We start from the raw sequence: 13,275 nt of genomic DNA, 5'->3' as shown, positions 1-13,275 counted from the left end.
GACCTTACCATGCACAGCCAGACCTTACCATGCACAGCCAGATCTTACCCTGCACAGCTAGACAGAATAACAAGGTCAAGACGTTGAGGGGCTGCTTGCAACCAGGAGCTGGTCAGGCTCACCCCAGACGGAGGCAACCGACAACTGACTTCCCCCGTTACAGAGTTACAGAAGCTGGATTCAATTTAGGTTTTAGGTGGGACGATGGGGATTGCTGAGGCTGCGGCTGGGACTCAAAAAGGAAAATTCCTGGAAGCACTGCAAATAAAAGAGTCCAGGCCTCAGCCCTGGGAACGCCCAGGCCAGGCAGCAAGCGGGATCCCCAGAACTCACCAAGAGGACTCCTCGCTTGTGTCCCTTCTGGGGTCTCCAGGTTATGTAATTGGACAGCCAAGGGGTCCAGCCTGCCTGTCACACTGGAGCCAGTTCAGCAGAGGAGGCTGAGCCACAGGTGAGCGTTTATTCCCATCCTGCCGGCAGTGCGGAGAGCAGGTCACCCACAAACATCTGCTCTGCACCCCCTAAGCCAGCTGCTTCTATTGGGTAGAGGGCAAAGGTTACGTGAGAAAGTAGAATTACAGGCCTGGGGAGGTGGGCAGGGGTAGTCATTACAGGTTACCAGTCATGCGGGCTGGCGGGAGGGGTCACCGAGGGCAGCGCCTCCGGGACCAGGTTACAGGCCATGGGGGCTGGGGCTGTAAGAGCAGGGCCCTCCGGGACCAGGTTACAGGCAATGGGGGCTGGGGCTGTAAGAGCAGGGCCTCCGGGACCAGGTTACAGGCCATGGGGGCTGGGGCTGTAAGAGCTGGGCCTCCGGGACCAGGTTACAGGCCATGGGGGCTGGGGCCTCCGGGACCAGGTTACAGGCAGTGGGGGCTGGGGCTGTAAGAGCAGGGCCCTCCGGGACCAGGTTACAGGCAATGGGGGCTGGGGCTGTAAGAGCAGGGCCCTCCGGGACCAGGTTACAGGCCATGGGGGCTGGGGCTGTAAGAGCTGGGCCCTCCGGGACCAGGTTACAGGCAGTGGGGGCTGGGGCTGTAAGAGCAGGGCCCTCCGGGACCAGGTTACAGGCAATGGGGGCTGGGGCTGTAAGAGCAGGGCCCTCCGGGACCAGGTTACAGGCCATGGGGGCTGGGGCTGTAAGAACTGGGGCCTCCCAGACTGGATGGTCGCAGCCACAGGTTGTAAATCTTTCCAAATCCTCAAGTGCTGGTTTCTTTTTTGCTTAACAATTTCTTCCTCAATTTGCCTCTTTATTATAAACTAGAGACCCAGTGCACGATATTCCTGCACGGGTGTGGTCCCTAGGCCTGGCCAGCGATCGAAGCGTGAGCATCTTGGGTGGAAGGGCAGGTCCCAGCTGACTTCTGGCCCTGGGCAGCACGTGGGCCCCCGGGCCTCCGAACACCCCCTCCGCCTGAGTCACAGCACCCGCCCGAGTCCCCACGTGGAGATGTGGTGAATGCTGCCAGTCACTGTGGGCCAGGGAGCAGCATGGGCCTCTGGGCCGGCCAGCGGTGCAGCATGGAAGCTGGGCAGGCAGTGCGCTCTCTCCTGGCCAGCCTCGCAGACCCGGCTCCTGTGCGAACCCATGGGGAGCGATCGGCCCCTGCGGTCCCAGCGGCTGCAGCTGGGCTCACCCGGAAGAGGCCATGCGGGTGCGGGGCAGGCTCCTCACGGGTGCCCAGCACCTGAGCGTGGGGACTTCCCCTGTGCGCAAGCACTGGCGTCCCAGGGGAGGGTAGCAAGGAGAGTGAGAGCGAGCTAGGACACCACGCATTCTCACCCAACCTCTGTCCCCATCACCCCCGCCCCCAGGTAGCCCCCAAGAGGTCGCAGCATGCCACTGACACCTGCCATGTTCTGCCCCGCCCCCTGGTGGTCAGCGCACGTCAAAGCGAGTGGTCGAACTCCCAGTCTCCCAGTTGAACTCCAGGTCAAATGACCGCCAGAGGGGACAATTTGCACATTAGGCTTTTAATATATAGGATAACAGTCTACACACTTCATCATTTTACTTAGAAACTTCCTCAGCTAGTTAAGTTCATCACTTGCAAGTTCTGCTTTCCATATAAACATAGGACACAATTCAGCCAAGTTCTTTTCCACCATATTCACAAGGACTGCCTTTCCCGCAATTTCCAATAACATGTCATTTTCTCCTGCCTTCAGCAGAAACACCTTTAACATCCATACTCACTATTCATTCTATTCACGATGAGATGCATTTTCTGAGACAACAGAAACGTTCTCTACCATGCTCCTTCTGTGTTCTCACCAGAATTGCCTCTAAAGTCCATATTTCTATTAATAGTCTCTTCAAGGAAATCTAGGCTTTTCTCTCATGCATTTCAACGTTCGTCCTGCCTCTCCCCATTACCTAATTCCAAAGCCACGTCCACAGTTTTAATTATAGCAGCACTCCACTTTCCAGAACCAAAATCTGTATTAATTTTCTAGGGCTTCTGTAACAAATGACCCCAACTCAGTAGCTTGGAACAGAGAAATTTATTCTCTTATAGATCTGGAGTCAGACGTCGGGTCCCAGGGTCCGAATGGGCGTGCCCTTCCTAGGGCTCTGGGGAGACGCTTTCCTCGCTCCTTCCAGGTGTGGTGGCTCTAGACAGCCCTTGGCTTGCGGCTACATCACTGATTTCTACCTCAATCCTACACGGCTTCTGCCTCTTTCTTTATGTGTCTCTCCTCTTTGTTTCCTAGAAGGAAACTTGTCATTGGGTAATCCAGGATAATTTCATTTTGGGATCCTTAATTACATCTGTTTATGCCCCTTTTGCAAATAAGGTCACACTCATGGGTTCTGGGAGCCAGGACATGGAGATGTCTTTTCAGGGGCCACCGTTCAACCCATCACAGTCCCCTTCCCTTCCTGATCCCACCACTCCACTCTCCCTCCTGTTTTTCTTGAGAATGTTTTACTAAACCACTTTCACACAAATTCTTATCTCATGGTTTGCTTCTGGGAACTAAACCCAGTAGAGTTTATATCTGGAGTCTATATTTTATTCCATTCATCTGTTTGTTTGCGCCTATTAAAATATAATATGGCTTTTAAATATTAAATTACTTATTTTGAGATATATGTAAATTCATATGGACTTGTAAGATATATCTTATGTACAGAGATATCTCATATGCCCTTTTCCCAGTTTCCCCCAATGATAACATCTTGCAAAACTGTAGTACAATGTCACAACTGGGATGTTGACATTGATACCCCCAGACCAGAACCACGTCCTTCCCAACAAGAGCCCTCACTAGCCTTTTGTAGCCACATCCACTTCCCTCCTTCCTCTCAGTCCCCAGCCCCCGATGCCCACGAATCCCCATTTCTATAGCTTTGCATTTTCAGAATCTCTATATATAAAAGCCTAAGCAACCATCCGACCATCGGACCAGTAGCTATGATGGACACTGACCACCAAGGGGCAGGTGTTAAACGCAGGAGCTGCTGAGCTTTGGTGTCTTGGCAGCTGTGGTTCTCGGGTGATGCACCTGGAACCAGGGAGCCAAATTCCGGGGTGCGTCACCCAAGAACCACCCTCTCGCAATCTGGGACCCCTTGGGGGATGTCGGAAAGCCAGTTTTGAGTTTCGGCCCAATCCCTGCATGCCAGGCCAAGGGACCCCACCTGCCAGAGGGACCCCGCTCACTTCACAGACGCCCTTCGAGCCGCAGTGCCGCCCCAGGTGTGGCCGGTGGGGAGGGACCATGGGAGGTTGGCTCCAGGGCGTGTCCGGCCGTCCACCCAGTCCCACCCCACAGCCACCTCCTAATTAATGTCCTTTCAATGTGCATGAAGCCATGCCCTGGGTCACTAGTGTTATATAAAGGGAATCAGACAACAGGAGACCCCTCAGGCATTGGCTTCTTAAATCCACATAATTCATAGGTCATGTCAAAGAGCTATGGGCCCGAAGGCAGGAGCTCTCAACACCGTGACCTAAGACGGATGTTCTCCATAAAACATGATGGACACCCAACAGTGCTGTTTTCCTGAGGAGAGGAGATATGAGATAAAAGAAACAGACAAATAAAAATAATTCAGCGTATTTCCCCAATTATTTGGAGGTTGCATGTATCAGTAGTTATTTTCCTTTTCATTTCCGAGTTGTATTTCATGCTATGGATGTGCGACAGCTTGTTAGACCACTCCCATGTTGAAGGGCACTTGAGTGGTTTCCAGTTTGAGGCTCTTGGGAATAAAGCTGCAGTGAACATTTGTGTAGTGTTTGGTGTGAATATCAACTTTCATATCTCTGGGATACATTCCTAGGAGTGCAACTGGTGAGTCATATGGTAATTTTATGTTTAGTTTCACAGGAAACTGCCAAACTATGCTCCATAGTGGCTGTGACCATTTTGCACCCTCGCAAACAACATAGGAGCGATCCAGTTCCCCTGCATCCGTGGTGTTGTCACACTTTCTCACTGCTCATTCTGGCCTGTGTGCATCACGGCTTTGATCTGAATTACCACATAAAGATAGCCAAGGTCTCTCTGTCACCTCCGGTGAAATGTCTGTTCATGTCACTTGCTCCTTTATTAATTGGATTGCTTGTTATTTACTGGTTAGTTTTGAGAGTTCTTTGTGTATTCTCGATATTATTCTGTATTGCTTAAATACACTGTAGCTCTGCCCTGGCCATTTGCTCAGTGGTTGGAGCATTGGCCCACGGACTGAAGTGTCCAGGCTTCAATTCCGGTATCTTGGTTGCAGGCTCGATCCCTGGCACTGGTCGGGGCATGTGCAGGAGGCGACCTATTGCTGTATCTCTCTCACATCCATGCTTCTCTCTCTGTCTCTCCCCTTCTCCCCTCCCTTCCACGCTTTCTAAAACTCAATGGGAAAATACATACATACATACATACATACATACATACATACATACACTGTAGCACTATATTTTGTTCTTGGTGAATGTGGCAATTCATTTGGCTCACCGGACACATATTCAACCACCACTCCCCCTGTCTTCCTCTGCTATAACGGCAGGAGACCTAAATGGTTGATTTCCCTAGCCATGTTCCAGAGGGGGTGATAGGTAAGGTTTATGAGACAGGTGAGTTATTTCCACTTTTTGAGCATAATGAGTAATGCTGTGGTGAACTTGTTCCAGTCTCTGTGTGGACATCTGTTTTATTCCCCTTGGGTACCTACCTGGGAGTGCGAGTGCTGAGTCATGAGGTTAACTCTATGCTTGGTACTTGGAGGAACTGCCAAACCTTGTTCCGAAGCTGTGGCATCATCTCACATCCCTACAAGCAATGTGTGTTGGTTCCGACGTCTCCACATCCTCACCAACATTCGTTACCATCTCTCTTTTTGGTTATAAGCATTCTATGTGGGTATAAAATGGCATCTCATAGTGAGTTTGAGACAATGGGTCCAAGGCCACCTGTCAAATTAAGCAGAGGCAGGGTTGAATCATACATGAGCATTTATTCCAATAACCCGGCAGTGTGGGAGAGCAGTCGGTGACCCTGGAAACTCTGCTCTGACCCCCTCGCCAGGTGGCTGGATATAAGCACATGAGGGAGAAGATAGCTCCGTGCAGCTGTGAGCTACAAGTGTAACAGGGAAAGGGGAGGGGAGGGTCTGCCGTCCAGCCTTCAGGAGCTCAAGTCCAATAACAAGGTGGCTAATCTATGATGTCACACACAGCTCAGCCCGTTCCCGGGAGCGGAGAATGGTCAGCATTCCTGAGGCAAACTCCAGGAGGAGGTCAGGGTCCCGGCACAGCCACCAAATCAAAGCATGTCCTGTCCTTGGTCTGCTCTCAGAATGTATTTCTTTTCTGAGTCATGGACCCACAGCGGCATCTTATCTTTCCACAGCTTTGTTCCTCCCTCAGGGTCCCAGGGTCTGCAAGGAAACCTCTCATCCCTAGTTAGTGAGGTGAGGCATCATTAGACATCATCAGCCCAGACCCTTCCCCTCAGCTCCACACCTGTTCATTCAACAGGACTGGCGTCTCAGTGCAGCCTTCTAGATGTAACCAACTTCACCATCGCAAGCCAGCACCTAGTCTCTCAGCATCACCTCAGGTGATGAGTGCTGGAGAAAAAATGAAGAATGGAGAGGGGATATGCATGGTGCGAGGGTGGACCGTTAGGTGGTGTGCCCCAGGAGCATCTTCCTTTGTGACACAGGGCTAATGCATAGACTTTTCTGGAACCACCTGGCACTTGTCGATGTGCCACCAGGACATTCCAGGGAATTGGCATCCTGTGGAACCACCCACTACTGTCTCCAACTTAAAAAATAAAAACAACCCCAAAATGAAGAAAGTTCTATAACTACACATGTTGTAAGTTCAAAGCAGATACAATATCAACAACAGAAATAATACAATTAAAATGGAGAAAATAATTTAAATAGACATTTATTCAAAGAAAATATACAAATGGCCAACAAGCACATGAAAAGTTGCTCAATATCATAGGTCATTAGGAAAATGCAAACCAAAACAATAGTGGGGCAGCTGTACTCAGAAAGAAGGTGTGTGTTGAAACACCCCGAGGAGATGGCCTGAGGTATGGAAGAGGACGAGGCTGGTAGGAATGTTAATTTCTGAGAATTCTAGATGTGGAATTCATTTCACTCATTCATTTATCCATCCACATGTATTTATTGAGCCCTTTCTTAGGGACAGCAGATATAGAAATGCTCAATAATTCACTTTTTAGTCATGATTAGTCTGTTATTCAACCTGGTAAATGAGGGGCGTGGCCATGCAGGTATCTAAACATGTGGTTTAATGTCATGAAATGCTATGAAGAAAGGAAAGTGCATTTAGAGATAAAGGGTTACAGAGAGTATCCAGTGAAGGCCTCTCTGAAGAGATATTGTCATGAAGGGATCTCTCAGAAAGTGGAACAAAAAAGCAAAGAGATACAAAATAGGGGAAAAGGTACAGAGCTAAGAGAATCTTTAGGATTGCAAGAGTCAAATACTTAAGTTCCAGAAAGAGAGCACATAGGAAAAAGTGGGAGAAAACAACCTAAGACATCTATTTATATAAAAGCCTAAGCTACCGAACAACCAGAACGACCAGTCACTATGACGCGCACTGACCACCAGGGGGCAGACACTCAATGCAGGAGCTGCCCCCTGGTGGTCAGTGCACTCTCACAGCTGGAGTGCCACTCAGCTGACCGACCCGTCCTGGCGGCCCACTAGCCTGGTGACAGCCACTCCCTCCCTCAGTAGTCCTGCAGGTCCAATCTCCGGAGAACAGGCCAGGCACCGAAGGACCAGTGCTGCTGGCTCGATCCCGACAGCGCTGCCGGCCTCGTGGAAGTCAGCCTTGGGCACCGCAGCCTCTTCCCCTCCCTAGACCCTCCGCAAGGAGGAAACACATAAAAGTGGCCATCAGGTGTCTCCCGACAAACGACTCAAATGAGAGCCGGATGGATCTGGATCCCAGGCTGGCAAGGCATCCCATGGCCCATCCAGAGGGCCGATCGCGTCCTGGCTTCACCCCCTCCACTCCCTCGGGACCCCACCGGTGCACAAATTCGTGAACTGGGCCTCTAGTAATGTGAGAAAATTCCCAGGACACGAGTTTCCAGATTCAGGGCTCCCATGGTGTCCATGCAGTGATTATAGGGGGTCCCACCCCTAGTTATCTATACTAATAAAAGAGTAATATGCTAATTAGACCAGGAGACCTTCCGGAGACCTTCCAGACGTCCTTCCAGACAAAGCTGGGGGCTTGGCCGGCCTGCACACCACCCCCAAACGGCCCTCAGCCCCTCACCCAGTTTGGTCACACCCCCCAGCAGGGACCCTCACACTGATGGGGGCGTGGACGGCCTGCAAACTTCCCCAGGCACCTCGCCCAGGCCGGCCCCAACCCCCCAGGGGACACCCACCCTGATCCATGAACCGCCTTCAGGGCAGACCAGCTGGCTCAAAAGGGTCATATGCTAATTAGACTGGATGTCCTTCTGGACAAAGCCATGGTGGCGGGGCCAAGGCAGAAGCAGTTTGGGGTAATCAGGCCAGCAGGGGAGAGCAGTTAGGGAGATCAGACTGGTGGGGGAGAGCAGTTAGGTGGATCAGGCTGGAAGGGGAGGGCAGTTAGGGGGATCAGACTGGTGGGGGAGAGCAGTTAGGTGGATCAGGCTGGAAGGGGAGGGCAGTTAGGGGGATTAGGCTGGCAGGGGAGGGCAGTTAGGGGGATCAGACCGGTGGGGGAGAGCAGTTAGGTGGATCAGGCTGGAAGGGGAGGGCAGTTAGGGGGATCAGGCTGGCAGGGGAGGGCAGTTAGGTGGATCAGGCTGGAAGGGGAGGGCAGTTAGGTGGATCAGGCTGGCAGGGGAGGGCAGTTAGGGTCTACTGTAGAACTTACCTCCCAGGGGGCCATGAGGGATGAACGAGAGGGTACGTACTACTGTTCCGAAGCGGGCCTGGCACAGCCAACATTGATGGACCTTTCCTATCATTATGTCTGAAAAAAATCCTGATTTTTTAAAATGAAAAATTTCTACAAAAGCTTACATTTTTCTTTTTCTTCCTGTTCTATATTACTTTCAGCATAGTCACAATAGACTTCCTTTTGGAGAACAGACCTGTCATGTTTTAGACTTACTTATGGGAGCCCTTATGTCATTCATCTCATAATTTCTCATAGCTGCCTGGCAGTCCTGGGAGGGAATGACTCCAGTCACGGAGGGTTTCAGACAAGAAGATTAAAACTGTGAGCTTGTTTGGGTCAGGAAAACCTCTGGATCAGACGACTTAAACAGGACCATTTAGGAGGTGGAGGAGGAGCGAGAAGTGATGAGTAGGGGCTTGGGCAAAGGCACAGAGACAGGGATGGGCGAGGCACTGTCCACCGCACAGTCAGTGACCTTCCCTGGTGACAGGAAGACAGAAGCCAGAGCTACTCAGACCTGCCAGGTGGTCATGGGTGCCCACAGGCCCCTTCATGCCCGCTGGCAAGGATGGGTGACTTGTATTTGTTATTCAGGAAGCTGCTTCCAAATGCCTTCTGCATTTTAACTCTGAAGTACTCACAGCCATGCACAACAGAATCTTCCCAGTTTCACGCAGTGAGGAAATACCGACGTTACCTATCCGTGTGTATGTGCACACACCCCTGCACATATGCGTGCGCTCGCAGGGGTGGATGGACACACTGTGCAGGGCTAGAATGCCTCCCCTGAGCAGGGCAGGGCGTGTGCTCCAGCAGATCCTCTCTCCCTGCCCTCGCCCTCTTCCTTCTTCTCCATTTCCTCGTTGGATGAAAGTCCTGAAACAAATCAAGTCAGGCTTACCTGTTAGAGACCCCAGGACCGGAGGCTGTGGATGGTGCTTGGGCTCCAGGGATGGCATGAGCATGGAAGGATCAAGAAAGCTGAAGGTGAACTCTTTCGGGAGGGCTGCGCGGCCTTATCTGGGAGCAGGAATGCGGACAGGCCAGCCTCTGAGTCAAGCCCTGTTGGCTGGGTCTGGCCTCCAGTTCTAGTTTTGAGGTTTTTCAGTGTATATATATATTAAACTAAACATATTTTATTGATTTCAGAGAGGAAGGAAGAGGGAGAGAGAGATAGAAACATCAATGATGAGAGAGAATCATTGATCGGCTGCCTCCTGCACGCCCCCCACTGGGAATCGAGCCCACAACCCGGGCATGTGCCCTTGAAGGGAATCGAACCTGGGACCCTTCAGTTCACAGGCTGACGCTCTATCCACTGAGCCACACCGGCCAGGGCATCAGTATATTTTTAAAAATCCCTCTGCTTTTCCTGGTTCTCTCTGATTTTTATGTCACAGACTGAAAGAAATTAATGTGCTATTAATCTACTGTTACATAAGATGAATGTATGATTAATTAATGCACTGCTCCCAGTAACACAGGAGTGGTGATGCACTCTGGGTTATCACAAAGATAAAAGGGTTTAATAACCAGGAAGCGCCAGCACAGAAGTAGACAGCAATTACTGGAAGTTGTCATCATCAGAAAAGTCCCAGTTTCAGTGGGCATAGGTGTGCAGGGAGCCTGTGCCGAATTTTGGAGGGTTTGTCCAGGGCCAGCTGAGGGAGTGACCGGCTGAGATGGGACCAGGCATGCCTGCCATGGCTGCCTCTGTGTCATGTAGAATGAAGAAAGCATTTGCACGCGCCTTGAACAGAAATGTGACCAGGGCATAATGCAGGAGGACTCGGGACATGCTTACAATTTTGTCTCCCTTCTTCCACCCGGGTCAAGGGCGAAGAGTTCAAGGAAGGAGTCGATGCTTGTCCGGTTCACTTTGGCCCAGGGAATAAGCGGAACCCTCTGGTGACTGCCCACTTCTGTGTGTGTTGCTCTTTCGCTCAGTGCTCTCAGGTGAGTCATTCCACCTCTCTTGACCTCAGTCCTCTCCTGATCTGTACACCAGGGAGTTCACTAAGATTCCCCGCCCTGGACCCACGCTGTGGCGCCACAGTCGCCTTGTGCGCTGGGTGAGCCTGAGGGAGGGTTGAAGTGAACTGAGTCGGCCTGGGAGACACGGTTGGACGGCCCGTTGGGAAATGGGCAGAGCTGTTGCTCATCGTGATGCAGCACGTTGGTCCACGGTGGGTGCTCAGGCGTGGAAGTGACTCTACATCCCTCAGGGTCCCTATCCGTTCCCCACCCATCTGACATTTACTTAATTTGGGAAGCTGGCTTGGTCTCCATCTTGTACAAAGTGTCCTAAAAATGCAGGTCCAGCCCCCCCACCCCCCCCCCCCCCCGCGAGGTGGAGCCCCAAAGTCCTTCCTTCACCCAAAGTGAGTTGGATTCAATCAGATTTTTAACATGAAACTCAGGTCTTAACCTCAAGCTTTCCAACAGAGTAATTTTATTTTTACATCACAGCCTGGAGGAAATGAGCGACCACTCCTTCTTCATTCCAAACAGGTGAGTGCTCAGGGGCGTGGCAGCGCCAATGCCGTGCATCTTGTTGGAGGGAAGTGGTGATGGAGCCAGGAAAGCAGGAGTGTCCTGTGTTTCCTGGAATCACTTGATGAGAATTAAGTGCAGGGTTTCTGGAGGCAAACATTCCGGACCCACCGGGAGCAGGACGAGTTAGGCAGCCTCCTGACCGCCTTCCTGCGTGCCTGGGCGCCGGATCGCTCAATGGCAGGTTTGCATGTTTAAGGCGTTTACAAGGCCTCACATCTGAACACTGCTCCCTTTGTGCTCCTGTGGATTTAAACCCGGGAGCTGCGTGTCCAGGAGAGTAAACAGTTTTCCCATCCAAACCAGTGTTGTTGACATAGGAGTTCTAAAACCTTTTAGAATCCCAGAAGGAATGAGCAGGTGGTTAGAAATTTACTAACATGCCTGAAACACTGTAAGGAAAAAGAGCAATGTAATCAACCATAGAAATAATCACAGAACAATGTTGCTCGTGGCTCTGTTATTTGTGGGTTGTAAAAAATAACCACCCATTTTTGGGGCAGTCTTAGGTTCACAGAAAAATTAAGCAGAAAGTACAGAGATTTCCCATGTACCCCTGCCCCTATATAGGCACAGCCACACTCCGCCCCCCTCACCACCACCAACAGCCCTCCAGAGTGGAATGCTTGTTACCACCGATGAGTCCACACTGACGCAGCATCATCACCCAGAGCCCAGTGCTTACAGAAGGTCCACGCCTGGTGTGGGCCCTCTGTGGGTTTGGACAGCTGTGTGACGGCCAGTTTCCACCGCTGTAGGCATGCAGATAGGCTCACTGCTCTGAACCCTCTGTGTCTGCCTGTTCAGTTCTCCCCTTGACAACCACTGATCTTTGAGTGGTCTCCCTAGTTTGACCTTTTTCAGAATGTCATAGAATTGGAATTATATAGTGTGTAGCCTTTTCAGATTGGCTTCTTTCACTTAGTAATGTGCATTAGGTTTCCTCCATGTCTTTTCATGACTTGAAAGTTCATTTCTTTTTAGCACTGAATAATATTGCATTGTCTGGATGTGCCACAGTTTATTAATTCATTTACCTACTTCGTTGCTTCCAAGTTTTGGCAATTATGTATAAAGCTTCTACAAACATCCTTGTGCAGATTTTAGGGGGTCATATATTTTCAATTCATTTTGAGTAAAAAGAAAAAAGCTCCATTCTGGGATTGTATGGTAAGAGTATCTTTAATATATACCCATACATAAGCATCCATAGTCAAATACATTGTTGCTATTATTATTATTAACAGACTTATCTGTTAGATTAATACAAATAAAAAATGCAATATACAGATGATGTAGTATAAAATTATAGATTGAAACTTATATGATGTTATTAACCAATGTCACCCCAATAAAATAAAAAATAGAATAAAGACTACAATTGACCCTTGAACAACATGGGTTTGAACTTCACGGGTCCATGTATACATAAATTTTAAAAAATCAATACCTGTACTCTTTTTGATCTGCATTTGGGATCCATAGATGTGGAGTGCTGACTGTATGCTTTGATTTATGCCATTTTATGTAGGGACTTGGAGCATTCTCGGATTTCATATCTGTGGGGAGGTTCATGGGACAACTTAAGTTTCTGAGGAATCAAAGTTATACATGGATTTTCAACTGCTTGGGGTGGGATATCAGTAGATTGTATTTTACCTTCAAATTATTCATTCTCTGATGCTCTTCCTTACTTTTTTTTATTTTTTATTAATCCTCACCCAAGGGTATTTTTCCATTGATTTTTAGAGAGAGTGGAAGGTTAGGGGAGAGGCAGAGAGAGAGAGAGAGAGAGAGAGAGAGAGAGAGAGAAACATGATGTGAGAGAGAGACATCAATTGGTTGCCTCCCGCACGGGCTGGATGGAGCCTGGGACTAAGGTAGGCTCCCTTGACCTGACTCAAACCTGGGACCTTTCAGTCCACAGGCCAATGCTCTATCCACTGAGCCAAACCAGCCAGGGTTCTTCCTATTTTATGTAGATCCAAGTTTCTGGACTATGTCAATTTCCTTTTCCTGAAGAATTTCTTTAACACTTCCTGCAAGGCAGGTCTACTTGCAACACATTTCCTCAATTTTTGTTTATTTCTCCTACACTTTTGAATGGTAATTTTTAGGGTAAGACTTCTAGGTTGGTGGTTTTTTATTATAATACTTTAAATACAGGGTGGGGCACAAGTACGTTTACAGCTGTTCATATGAAAAATAATGCAATAATTAACACATGATAATACAAGAATCAACTGTTTCGTGTACTCACAAGTGTAAACCTACTTTTGCCCCACCCTGAATTGTCCTCCACTGTCTTCTTGCTTGCATG

The 13,275-nt window shown here is 49.6% G+C and overlaps 1 long non-coding RNA gene across 2 annotated transcripts in view; it reads left to right on the top strand.

The window, feature by feature from the left end:
* The first annotated feature begins 9,157 nt into the window (after positions 1 to 9,157).
* Positions 9,158 to 13,275, top strand: part of LOC129151764 (uncharacterized) — a 34,912-nt gene continuing 30,794 nt past the window's right edge. For both annotated transcript variants that reach the window (XR_008558401.1, XR_008558402.1), the window contains exons 1-3: positions 9,158 to 9,389; positions 10,239 to 10,358; positions 10,872 to 10,913. This is a non-coding gene — a long non-coding RNA (uncharacterized LOC129151764). The remainder of the gene's footprint in view (positions 9,390 to 10,238; positions 10,359 to 10,871; positions 10,914 to 13,275) is intronic.

This window comes from Eptesicus fuscus, chromosome 15 (genome assembly GCF_027574615.1).
Source record: "Eptesicus fuscus isolate TK198812 chromosome 15, DD_ASM_mEF_20220401, whole genome shotgun sequence".
Taxonomy (NCBI): domain Eukaryota; kingdom Metazoa; phylum Chordata; class Mammalia; order Chiroptera; family Vespertilionidae; genus Eptesicus; species Eptesicus fuscus.
The sequence above is the reverse complement of the archived record's forward strand: the minus strand, read 5'-3'. Positions and strand labels throughout refer to the sequence as shown.